Below are 14,141 nucleotides of genomic sequence, written 5' to 3'. Positions count from 1 at the left end.
GACGGTATTGGTTCTGCTTTCGGTACTGGAGGGGAAAAAATGTAATGTATTTTTGCTTAACAAGAACGAGCGCGGCGCACACACACGGATAAGGGGCCGTTCACATATCACGTCTTTTGTGCGCTCAAGTTCGTTATTTCAAATGTAGGTGCCCGGTATGCGCGCTCATAATGGAAGCGAACATCTCAACTTTTCAGAATGCCGCAAGCGCACCGCAGGTCATGTAGCTTCCTCACCTTTTCCGTAACAACGTTGAAAGCTCAGCCAAGATGAAGGAACAGCTGATAGCTGTATGTGGATTTTTAAATTAATTTAGTAATTTTATTTTATTTCAGTTTTTAGTGCTGCAAATCCATTTATCCTTTGCTGAAATTTGAGTGAAGAGTGAAGATGGCGGAGACAGCAAAATTTTCCAAAGTGTGGTTATACTTCACTAGAGTTGATGCAGACAACGCTCGTTTTCACAATTTTTGCAACACAATTTTTGCATGTAAGGGCGCAAACACAAGCAACCTGTTAAAGCATCTTTCAAAAGTGCATTATGTGCAGACAGAGAAATGCTAAGTTTTCGACTGCCTAACACAACACAAAGTACCGATAAGAATACCGTTAAAGTACCGGTATCGGTAAGCAGTATCGGTAAGAGTAGTAATACCATTAAAACCTTAACGATACCCATCCCTACCCTCATGTTGTTCCAAACCCATGAGATCTCCGTTCATCTTCAGAACACAGTTTAATTTATTTTAGATTTAGTCCGAGAGCTCTCAGTCCCTCCATTGAAGCTGTGTGTACGGTCTACTGTCCATGTCCAGAAAGGTAAGAAAAACATCATCAAAGTAGTCCATGTGACATCAGAGGATCAGTTAGAATTTGTTGAAGCATCGAAAATACATTTTGGTCCAAAAATAGCAAAAACTACAACTTTATTCATCATTGTCTTCTCTTCCGTGTCTGTGTGAGCGTGAATGCTGATGTATTATCTTTGTTATTGGGTGCGCCAGAAAACACATCAGCAGCTTCATGAACAAATACATGCAACAAATGTCTTCCCAAATTCGTGATGAGAATCATTTATAAATCGACTGTTGTCAACAAAAAGAAGCACGGAGTTCTTCCTGCAGGCTTAAAGCACAGTTTTCAGTAACAGTCTCAGTACACACAGCACCCAGAGTAGATATGTTTAGAGGCAAAGCAGAGCAGAAAAGGTGCCAGGTTTTAAAAGAGTGCTAAGAGAATTATTCAAATGAATTGATGAATGAATTGATTATATGAATGTACCCCTGACGGTTCTCACTGTCTTCAGAAATGATTTGATGGCATTTTGTTTTCATCTTTGTTCCATGTAATACTCCACTCTGCACATTTAGTCTGTTTCTCTTATCACTTCAGATGTTTGTTCTATTCGCACTAGTGTTGTCAAAAGACCCGGTACTTCAGTACCAAGTTGGTACTAAAAAAATTAAATTTGACGGTACTGTGTGAATGAATGGCAGAGACGTGCAGGTTTGTTTACTACATAGACTGAAGCGCATGACGCTTGCATTAATTTCAGCATCTGAGCTTCAGAGTTCTCTCTCCATCAAGCGATCTGAACTTTTCATTTCATCTCAATGGACGCACAGCGCACCTGTATTTGATGATCTGTAAACTATAATAATAATTCATATGATCTATTACTATATATATTTTTACAGAAACCCTCAATGACCAAAAATATCTCAAGCATCACCACCAGTCTTAAGTTCAGTTAAAATGACAAATATGCATTCATTAAAAGTTCATTTTTACATAAAGGCATTGTGCTACTAAATATTACTATTATTTAGAAAAATGTATTTGATACTGCTACTACTGTTGAAATTTTTTACTGTTTTTTTACCGTTCAAGTTAAGTTTTTTAAAGAAATAAATCACAAAATATTTTTTCCATGTTTTAATTTTAACCCTTAGCAAATCCCCTTTATTTACCAAAAATAAAATGTTTAAATTTCATAAATTAAAAGACAAAAATTAATTTGGGTGAAACTTTTTTACTGTTTTTCATAATTATATAACTTGTAGAAAAACTTTTAACACAATTGTAAATAAGTATAAAGAATGACATTGGTTTTATTTTTAATGATAAAAAGTTTTTTAATTTTAATTATTTTTTTTAATTAGCATATTTTTGTGTTTTGCTTTGGTACCGAAATTGGTACCGAGAACCGTGGATTTTCACTGGTATCGGTACCGAATACTGAAATTTTGGTACCGTGACAACACTAATTCGCACACAAATGCCCTGTAAAGTGGATATTCTGCCATGATTCCAGTTCGAAGCGAACGTATGTGTGTAGTTTGTATGTTCCATTCAAAGTGCTTTGAAGTGTGCGAGACATGGATTTATTTACACAGGTATATGATGTCACACTTCCGTGTGTGAAGACCTTGCACAGCACAAAACCGTGAATTAATGTTCTGAAGTGAAGTAAACTTCCCCTGATCAGGGAGTAGGGAGCAATGAACACTGTTTAGGGACCATGTCAATGGGAACACAGTTCATGCACGGAGCTCACTTCTAAGGAGTTGATTATCTGAATCAGGTGTGTTAACAAAGAGAGACACACAAAATATGCAGAGCAGGGGATGACGAGGACTGGGATTGAGAACCGCTGATCTACAGGAAGTGCTGTGTTGTTCAGGGAGGTTATGGGAAACTGCTGTAATTCATCTTTTCCATGAGCGCCACCTGCTGTTAAAGAGAGGATTTACAGAGACTTGCATTCAGTCTGTGTGCAACTTCTGTCTGGCACAAAACTGACCAAAGTAACATGCCCTGCTGTACATTTTTACCAGTTGATGAAAAACAAGCTTAAGTGGATTCCACACATTTAAACAATTCAGATATCTATAATTATTTATGGAGCAGATAAAATACATATAATCATTTATTAAGCAATTATCGTTTTGGCATCTTTTCTTTATTTACAGGCTAAAATATGAGGTTTACCTTTTTATCAAACTTTTTCAAAACTTTATTTGAACATTTACATTAGATTTATCAACACTAGTATTAAACTGTTGTCAATCAAGTTGTCTTTTAAAATCCAGACATTATTGGTAATGTCCTTGTTTTAGTGATTATGCATTAACTGAAGTCATTTTATTTGTTGTTTGTTTATTTTTAAATGTAAAACTTTCATCAGTAAGTGTCATACGAGTGTGATCTCAGCGGTCACAGTAATGCTGCTTCTTCCCATAGATCAGCACAGCACAGTGTTTATTTCTTCTGTGAGCTGGACGTTATTACTCTTATTTATGGTTCGATTGGTGGAGGTTTTGAAGATGGTGAAGGGTTTAAAAAGTAGCATCTTCTGTAGTGTTTTTTCTCTTTTCAAGCATCTATTGTGTTTTTAACATGCATCATATTCAATAAATGTCCCAAAATAAAAATTCAGTCATTATCTACTTGAAATAATTTCTTCTGTTGAACTCAAATTCTGTGTTTGCTTTTAGGGATTCAGCTTTGGGTTATTCTTTCCCATATAATGAAAGTAAATGAGGGCTTTATCTGTAGAGCTGTAAAATGATGATAAAATAAACAGATTCACATCACAGTGGTTCATGTGTCTGAAGTCATTCAATCAGTCATGACAATCAGTGAATCATGAGAGATCTGTGTGAGTTATTCCTGATGGAAATCAAGCCCTGCAGTGTGTGCAGAGAGACGAGGAAAACCAGACGGACTTGACTTGTTGTGATATAAACCAAATGATGGGTTTCATGAGAAGTGGCCTGTTTACATTGGCGAGGTTCATTCACGGGTCCAAGCCATCATAGCTTCTGGAATAAAGCACCCGGCAAATAATGAGGAAAGTTAAACAAATACATAGCATGTTTTTCACATGCATATATATAAAAGCCTCATTAGTTAAGGAAATGTATTATAATAACCTTGAAATGTCCGTCCAGATAAAGAAAGCTTATATATCCGATCAGTCAGAAAGGCTGTTATTATGTGTAATGTTAGAGTGTGCTCTTTTAATTTTGTTCTCGAGGCACTGCTAATGTTTCACAGTCCTGTCCGGTCTGGCCTAAAGTGTGTGTGTGTGTGTGTGTGTGGTAGACAGTTTTCTATTGGAGGGAATCGCTTCATGGTAAATTGTGCGTTGCCTTCATCTTCTGGGCTCTTCTCCGCGTGTGTAAATAGTAGGCTATGCTTTATTAATAAGATGTATGCTTTGCTTTTTCAAACACTGTTTTAATGCATTAAGCCATAAGCCATAGCATTTTCTAATAATGGATTTCAAAAGGAATAAAATGCTATGTCACATTCATACTCCGGTCACATCCGTTTCTCAGTAGGCAACATTAGTAAGGTGTAGTATACCGAATTTACACCGTCTTCTTCCATTGAGCCTATGGGAGGATAACAGTTTAGTTGTACCTATACTTTATTAATACATTGTATTAATACATATACAGAGTTTGTGCTTTTTAATGTATCCCACGGTCTTGTCTTCATTCATTGATCCAGGTGTTTTCTTTAGGTTTTCAGTTGGGCACAAAACACTTAACGTGCAATTTAGTGCAATTTGCTTAAATGTTCTGGTCTATTCTGCTGGTCTGTCAATAGTAGCCTATATGTTTATTAATAAGGTGTGTCCTCCATTGTCACTGTTTTATTAGAACACATTAGGCCCCATTAAGTGTTTGTGAAACCTGCGGCCACACTCCCGCGCTAATGGTACAGCACACAGCGCAGATTGTAAGATAAAAAAACTAATGGAAAAATAGAAAATATTTCTTCAAATGATCTTTCTGAAGTCACAATTTAGCAAAAGTAAAATTGAAAAAAGGAAAGAAAATGGCAATTGTTAATAAAAAAAAAAAAAAAAGGTAAAATTATTGTTTGGTTTAATTGTGAAGCGTTATACACAGACTGTGCGTGCTGCACGTTTCACAAACACTTGCTTTCTGTCATGAAGGACCTTTCTGCAAAATAGATATACAGTACTTGTGTGAATTTGCAGCATTAACAGATAAGGGCATCAGCAGAATGAAGGTTAAACAACCCACCCGTGGCAAGGAAATCGACATTGGCTAGTCGTTTTAGACTGGCACATTACTAATCAAATTCTACTCGCAAAATGGCAAGCATTTTTATAAAGATACATTCATATATAAAATTATTTGAAAGAAGAACTACTTGTTTCTGAACAAAACATCAGACAATCAAGGTTTTTATGTTTCTACTTTAGTAACTAGAACTAAAGCGTAGCAGCCTTGGATGAATTAAATTGTATTAAATTGTATTACCGTATTTTTCGGACTATAAGTCGCATCATTTCTAAAATACGTCACGAAGAAGAAAAAAACATATATAAGTCACACTGGACTAAAAGTCGCATTTATTTAGAACTGCCCACTCACGGCTGGAGACGGTAATGTTTTCTCTTGGTTCATTTCTCTCGGTTCATGTCAAATTAATTTAGATAAATAAGTCGCACCTGACTATAAGTCGCAGGACCAGCCATACTATGAAAAAATGTGCGACTTATAGTCCGGAAAATACGGTAAACAGAATAGCGGTACCAACAATTAATCGTTGTTCAATTAATTGTCTATAAGAGATGTAATCGATTCGAGATATGCATGTTCGATTAAGCGATTTAATTTTGGCTCATGCACAGAACACGTGCGAGTGGCTGAATGACGCTGACGGTATATAAGTGCATCATCATTAGGGATGCACCGAAGGTAACATTTTTGACTGAAGCTGAACAAAATGAAGCACTGGGCCGAAGGCTGAACACAGTTATTCACCCCCCGCCCCATGTTGGCCTGTTTTGCCTTTTGTGTTTCACCATTGCATTAATTAAATTGCCAAAATGTGCTTTTCACTGTTTTGTCCTGGTTTTCAAATAAAAAATGAATTACAAAACAACTATTCTAAATATTTTATACTATTATAATATGTAATATAATATTAACATTCTAGCAGACATTATTCCAACAAAGTGTAATTTAACTTAAAATTAATAAGTTAGTAAAATAATAGTTTTTGGCCATTTTTGAGATTTGAATCTGTATTTTTGAATGTACAAATAAAGTCTGAGCTTGCTGAGCAGAAGAGACTTCTTTTAAAACATTAGAATATATTACAGATCTCAATTTGAACACGGTGTGTGGATGTTATAATAAATGTATTAATAGAGCTATTGTAATGTGGTTATTATCATTATTATTGCCTTTCTTATTTTATTTTACAGAATGACAGTAAAATTACAATACTATTATTTATGAATGTCGATAGAGTTGTTGCTTTTTCTCTGCTTTTATTTTGGCAGAAACCCTCAGGAAGATCTCAGTGCTTCTTTTTGTGGACAGCAGCATGCAAATGTATAAATTATTCTCATTACAAATTTGGGAAGATGTTTTTTGCACGGATCACATTGTCACATGCCTTTAAAAAAATTCACAAAAATGTAACTGAGTAACAAGTTCAGCACAGATTGTCCTCAAGCCTTTGGACCTTGAATCCTGGGGCTCATGCAGAGCTGTCAGAATACATGCAATGCAGTGCAAGCGTTAGAAAATACAACCTTCTGCAGTTTATTTACTGAAGATTTGAGGTAATTTCACCATTTCAGTCATCATCTGGTGTGCTTGAGACAAATGTGAGTCAAATAGTACTTCTGCTAATAACGGTATGCACATGCTAAGAAGGGCTGTGCGATATGGGGAAAATATTCAGCTCAATATTGTCAATATGCACAGTATGAGTATCTTTACCCTGCTGAAAAAAACAAAAAAACAAAACAGAAATTCTAACAGTTACCATTAAGTCTTTACAAAATTCCTTTTTGTTTTTGGCATTATTCCAATAGGAATTACTGTTGTTCTATTGGTTGCCATCTGCCATAGTACATCCCAATAGAATCCATCAAACAGACTCCATTTTAGTTTACATTAAAACCCGTACAATTCCCTTATAACCCTGAAATCCATTCGATTGTGTTTTGGGAGGGCTTCCATACATAAACATATATACATACGTGGCCAGGGGAGCAGTTGGGGGTTCGGGGTCTTGCTCAAGGGCTCCTCAGTCGTGGTATTGCCGGACCAGAACGAGACTCGAACCCAAAATCTCTAACCACTGGGCCTATTATTTCACAATTGTTCATGGTGTGTGTGTGCACTTCAGATGGGTTTAATGCAGAGCATGTATTCTGAGTATGGGTCATCATACTTGGCTGTATGTCACGTCACTTTCATATATATATATACTGTTTTTTATTATTTATTTTTTTTTATCACAGGCGTTTACACCGTTGATCAGAGCAGTGCTGATTGGGAAGAACAGAGGTGCTCTCACTCTATTGGTTAGTAAGACTGTCACTCAAGGCTGCAGTCATGCATTTGATATGCAATATCGCGTCCACATCGCAGGCTTTTACGATTAGCAAATCGCAACGTCTCAAATCGTGATTTCGATTCGATTTCAATTAATCTCACAACCCTAATGCTAAGGTCTGATGAGATGCTGGGTTGATGAATATTTGTCTCACTACCTTGCACTCCCCTGCCTCCATATACAGTATATGTTTATGCAAATTCATTTTCTGCCAGCAGGAGGTGCTTTAAGAGCAGGAGAGAGAGAGGTAAAGCAGCGCTGAGCTCACAAACACTGCTTTATCAAGCATTACATACAAGATTAAATGAAAATGACATTGAAAATGTTCTAAATACAGAGAGGCAGGGCATAGAGGAGCAACAATAATGAACATTATGTAAATACAGTCGGTTATGTTCTGAAATACAGTGATATAAAAACACCCGCACCGGTCTTTCATTTTGAAACATGCAGTGCTTATGTTTATTCAATAAAGTCAAAGCCTTTTGGAAAATCTATTTGTGGTGAGTTTTGATATTGTGGCGAAACACCGCAAATAAATCAATGTGTGGGAAACCCTGCACTCTCTGTGTTTGCTCAAACTGATTGGCTGAAAACAGATTGTTGATGTAATAGATGAGTACTAGCAAACGAGTGCTTTAGCTCCGCCCACTAATGCAGAAACAGTGGAGGAAAAGTTTACTCCCAGTGTAGAGGATTGCATTTCCTGCAGCAGTTAACTTTGGGACCTCTGCTACTAGGTTTATGATGTGATTGGTTAATTGAAATCTGTTATTTAACCACTGTAATTTGACCTGAATAATGGAGGTTTTCCACGCCACAGACTCAATTAAAGGAATACATCAACCTAAAATAAAAATGTGCTCACCCTCGGGCAATCAGAGATGGAGATGAGTTTGTTTCTTCATCAGGTTTGTAGAAATGAAGCATTGCATCAGTGTCTCATCAATGGATGCTCTGCAGTGAATGGGTGCCGTCAGAATGAGAGTCCAAACAGCCAATTAAAAAATCATCATCCATCAGTGAACATCTGGAGAAGATAAAAGCTGAAACACATCCAGCATTAAGATGATTTTAACTCAAACGCATAGTCTATAATCCATAATAACACTTCCTCCAGTGAAGAAGTGTTCTGCACAGATCAAGCAGCGTTTAAACAGATCTGAACTAATATGAGTCTGGATTCTGATGTGAGAGACGACAGGAGATGCACTTCTTCACTGGAGGATGTGTTATTATTGTTTTTATATATATAGCTGTTTGGAATCTCATTCTGACGGCACCCATTCACTGCAGAGCATCCATTGATGAGACACTGATGCAATGCTACATTTCTCCAAACCTGTGTGATCTTTAGCACAGCTTAACCTCTGGACTGGAGTGTTCTTGTTGTCCTCTCTGGGTTTTCATTCTTCACTGGTGGCTCGGCTACAGCTTGGCTCACGTGGAAGCGTGTGTTTATTGCGATCCCGCCTAATGCAGCTGTGCGTAGATTTATTAGTGCACGAGTGACTCTTCCAGCACGCCTGGAGCCGAGCGGCGGTGTTCGTTCACACCAGCATCTGTCTCACATCTACGCAGAGCGACACGTCACGTGAGGCGTCCAGCTCTGATGACCTTTAACGGCTTGTGCTGTGCAGCGGATACAAGAATAATTATTGCAGCAATAATGTGTGCGTACTGTGGAGGGTTGGGAATCGAAAATCACTTCCAGTCACATAATCAGATGCTTAAGGTCAGGAATCGGATACTTGTAAAATAAAAAAAATAATTCCACCTATCAATTCCTGTGTGCGCAACTTTTATGGAAAACCTCCAGTATTCACCTCATTTTGGTGTGAAGTACTCCTTTAACTGTGTCTGATATATAAGACCTCCATATATATATATATATATATATATATATATTATTTTTTACTATGGCGGTGATTCGTGATTGAATGAATCAACTGTTTAAATGGTTTGGTTCAATCTCAGTGACTTGCTGCCACCTATTGGCAGTTTTAATTTCACATTTAATATATCTTTTCATTTTTTTTTTTTAATAATTTCAAATATTAGTATTCAATGTTTTCTGTTTAAAATATCAGAACATTGTGCATGTGTAACTGCAGGCTAAAGCACTTCATGTCCCTCTGAGCTGAAATAAATAGTGTGTAAATACAGATAAATGCCACTTCAGATGCAACGTCTGCAAAGATTCATTTTGTTGATACTAGTTACATTTTTTTGGTAACAGACTAAATGTCTTTTTTTGACTCAAAAGATGCAAACCTAAAAAAAAAAAAAAAAAGGCTTTATTAAAGGTAAAATTGCCCATGAAAGTATTAATATAGATGTATTATTGTTCACTGACATGAACTGACCACACAGAACGTAGAATATTAAAAAGTGTTTATTATGTTTGAAATCTGGATATTTATCTTACAAAACACATGGATTCAGTACAGGGGGCTTTATTGACCCCCCGGAGCCTTGTGAGGGAAGTTTTATTACAGACGTGTGCACTTTATTTCACATCTTCTGAACGACTGACAACAAACACCTGCTTTACCCCCATGGAAAGGTCTGGAAGAGCAGGACAATATTTAATATATCTTCTGAAAGAGGAAAGCCACATAAACCTCGGATGCTTTCAGGGAGAGTAGAGGATAAACACGTTTTCATTCTTGGCTGAACCAGCCCTTTAAAGGTTTTTCAGAAAGAGACAGAATAAATATGTTTGATATCTGTTGACTTTTATTTTTAAACCACTTTGGAATTGAAAATGGGAATCGATGAGTGGAATCATAATTGATCAAATTCAAATGACTCCCATCTTAACGTGCGTGTGTGTGTGTGTGCGTGTGTGTGTGTGTGTGGGATCAGCCACGGTCTCAGTATCCCGCGTGGGATAATCTGTGCTGATCAGACAGGTGAAGGACTAAACGCTGGGCTCCTCCTGTAGCAGCGCGGGCTCCTGGACGGTGATTGTGCTTGGCTCAGCAATGTTGCCTGCAGACACGTCCAGCCATGAAGACTCTTTCTGTGTTTGTCTGCTTCCTGGGAGTGAGCCGGGGCTGGTGCTGTAGCTTACAGGACCGCTGGGTGCCGTCCATCGTACTGTGAGAGATCTGCAGGGCTTCATGGCGTTTTGATTTGCGGCACAAACCTCTCAACAGGTAACGAAGACGAGCGAACAGAGGCCTGCTGGTGAGATTACAGACATGCGTCTCAGTTTAGGTTGTGTTGTAATCTCTGGATTATTTTACAAGGTTTTGTGCGTGTTCTCCACTCCCAGAGGATGTTAAACGCTTGTGAACTCTTTAAAAGCAGTGAAGTTGTTGCATTGTACGCTGTAGTCTTACAGGAAGCACCCCATCTAATCTAATTCAAATTGTTGTAATGTGAAAAAAATTGTAGTGTTTTATAATTTATTTAATTTCTGCAGTTCAGTAAAAATGACTCAGACTGAGAATAATGAGAATTTAACGTCTAGTAAAACATCTGGATGTGTTACGATTATGAAATATGCTTAATTGGCATTAAAACAATGTCATAATTGCATAGACTTATTTTCCACATATAATGAATATTCTGGGCACGTTTTTATTCATGATGATCAGGGGACTGTAGAGTTTTTCTGGAAAAAGCATCTGCTCCGATCGCATGCGCTTCTGATCCTGAAGAATGTGATTGTGTTGCTGTCATTCTTATCTCACTGTCCATATGAGGAGTAGATTATAATGAGATGATGATGATGATGATGATGCATCTGCACGCGCCGTCCTAATCTCGCCCTTCACACATCTCACTGAGCATTAAATACACACATAGGAGGTCAACTTTTGATTGATTTATTTAAATTTCACAAAGAAATGTGCAGCAATAGCCTAAAAAAAGGATCTTGAATATTTTCATTTACTGTATCATTTAGTTAAAAAAAAATCGTTAATCGAATCATGAGTTGAGTAAATCCTTATATCCCTAATAGACATTAAAAAAGTCTGATTTGAAAGTGAAAATTACATTTCATTGCAGATTTCTGCATGTTATCATATAAGGACAGTACTGTTGATGAACCACACCTTCAGGATTGACATGAATAAATATCACGTTTAGATGCACTGATTGCTATTTTCTTGGCAGATTCGGGGTTTTTTAATGAAAAAAATTGTAAGTGTGACCTATTGATAAAAATTTTCTTTCTAAGATCTATAATTGACAGCATATACAAATAAAAATTTAAACTTTTTTTCAACGCCAAATATTACTAATGTAATAAAATTAATTATTGAACATTACAATTCCACAAATCTGGACTAAGTTACATATGTTTACTCGCTTAAAGGGATACCCCACCCCAAGAATGACATTTTTGTCATTAATCTCTTACCCCCCTGTCGTTCCAAACCTGTAAAAGCCTTGTTCATCTTCAGAACACAGTTTAAGATATTTTGGATGAAAACCGGGGGGCTTGTGACTGTCCCATAGACTGCCAAGTAGCTTACACTGCAAAGTCCAGAGAAGCATGAAAGACGTCGTCAGAGTAGTCCTTCTCCTCAGGATCCAAAATCATCTGAGTGAGTCAGGGCTGTGCCTGCTGGGTCTATGAAAACCATTCCAGATATTAGCCCCCCATCTCCATTTAACTGCTCCCCTGGAGGATTTATATATTTGGGTGTTTTTGTGAGCCCTGTATTTAAAAATCTGTTCAAAGACAATTTTACCGTGCTGCTTAGTAAAATTAGAGAAGGTTTAAACCGATGGGACACTCTTTCGTGGCTCTTATAAAAGTGACTGTCCTTCCCAAGCTTCTCTACTCAATTCAGAGGACACCTGTTCTGTTCTCTAAAGAGGTTTTAAAGGACATGAATGGCTTAGCATTTTAATTTGGAGCAAGCACAAACCAAGGTGGAAGTTTTCTGCACTATAGTTCCCAGGTTCAAATGGAGGTCTGGACTTCCCTAATATTGAGCTATAGCATGGTCTGCTCATCTCTGATTGGGTTGTTCTCCATAACTCCACAAACCTTCCCCTTGTGGAGCTGTTGTTTCTTTAAAATATAAAATCCTTACTGGATAACGGTGATAACCCTGTAACTGTAAATGCACTTAAGGCATGGAGGGCTGTTTGTCGTTTCGAGGGAAGAACTAAATTAACCTCTGCTCTTACACCAATTGGGAATAACCCAGACTTCCCTCCATCCAGATTTGATGGGACGTTTCAATTTTGGGTGAATCAAGGCATTAACCCACTTATGGATGTGTTTGATGAAGAAGGCCTAATGTCCTTTGAGGATCTGAGATGGAAATATACATTATTAAAACAGGACTTCTTTGGTTTTTTAGAGATTAGAAACAATATTTTGAAGGATATCTAGTTATGTACTAATAGAAGTCTGACTCGTATAGAAAAACTGCTTTTTCAAACACCTGGTCAGAGGTCAGTGAGGGACAAGTAGTTTTGAATACTAGACTTGCTTTGGGAGAGGGAACTTTCTATCTCTGTAAGTGAGGAAGATTGGGGTAGTATTGGGAATTATGCCAAATCGGTTTCAGTATGTAACCGTGCTAAGGCGATACATTTAACAATTCTACATCGAATGGGTATTTCACTAAACCGTACACATGCATTCAACAAAACCCTTTCACCTCTATGCCTTCAGTGCACTCTCACTCAGTGTCTTCGGTCATGCAATCAGTTGCTGATACACTGGGGTAAGACTGTATGAAATGAGTGATGTCTTTGATAAGGATTTGGTCATGGATCCTTGGTTTTCCTGATAAAGCTTTGATTTTATCAAGTGAAAAGAGACTTTACAATCTTCTCACACTTGCAGCCAGGAAAAACATATTAATGAGATGGAGTAGTGATAAGACTCTGACTATTTTGGGATGGCACAAGATTTTACTGGAACTACTCCCATTTAGTTAATGGTCAGCCGAGTCAGTTTAATAATGTCTGGAAGTCTTATATCAGTAATCTAGGGATTGATTTGTCAATTGTCCTGTTGAGTTTTCCTATTCCTGTCCCAAAGCAGTGCATAAGAGGCTGAACGTGTACTGTACTACCACTATGTATTTAGTGTAGTTATCCACTTAATGTTTTGAGTATCTCAATTTTCTTTTCTTTTTTTAGTGGCCTAGGACAAGTCTGCTGCTTTTTATTTTGCCGACTTTTTTATTTATGTATTTATTTTCTGATTGATCAAAGATGTGCTGTTTCTACATGTATTTATGCTTTGGTTCGAAGGAAAACAGCGCATCCTTGTGGCGCGGCTGACACAGAAGAGCAGAGGCACTTTGACTGGCCAAGATTCAGTGCTTCCATAATTATTTTTGTTTTGGATGTTTTAATCAGTAATAATCTCTCGTACTTGCTTTACTAAATCTACCTGTCCCAGACAAGTGTTAATTTATCCACGGGTTACACATTGTGAACTTTGTGTCTACTTCGCTCACGGTCAAGAACTTCCAGTGTTCACATGCGAGTGGAAAATCTGCTAATATCAGTCCCTGGCAAAGTGAATTTCTCTAGAAGAGATGACCCACCAATAAAAGGACAAGACAAAATAAGACAAATTAACAGCTCAAATAAATAAGATTTTATTTGAATAGAAGTACAGGCTTGACTTAGCTTTTAAACATTTCTCCTCCCCTGCAGACAGACAGTAGAGCTTCAGCAGTGTTGAAGCTGGAGCCTTCACCGGTTTATCTTCTCCTATTCCCCAGCTGATAGTTAACAGAAGTGTCACTATTTTA

General features: G+C 37.4%; 1 protein-coding gene across 3 annotated transcripts in view; it reads left to right on the top strand.

Annotated features, from left to right (window-relative positions):
* The window catches only part of mib2 (MIB E3 ubiquitin protein ligase 2), a 55,129-nt gene that overhangs the window by 2,799 nt on the left and 38,189 nt on the right, over positions 1-14,141 (top strand). The gene's annotated exons all lie outside the window — the stretch shown is intronic.

Source organism: Carassius auratus, chromosome 8 (assembly GCF_003368295.1).
Source record: "Carassius auratus strain Wakin chromosome 8, ASM336829v1, whole genome shotgun sequence".
Taxonomy (NCBI): Eukaryota; Metazoa; Chordata; class Actinopteri; order Cypriniformes; family Cyprinidae; genus Carassius; species Carassius auratus.
Note: the sequence above shows the minus strand (reverse complement) of the source record. Positions and strands in the feature narration are given on the sequence as shown.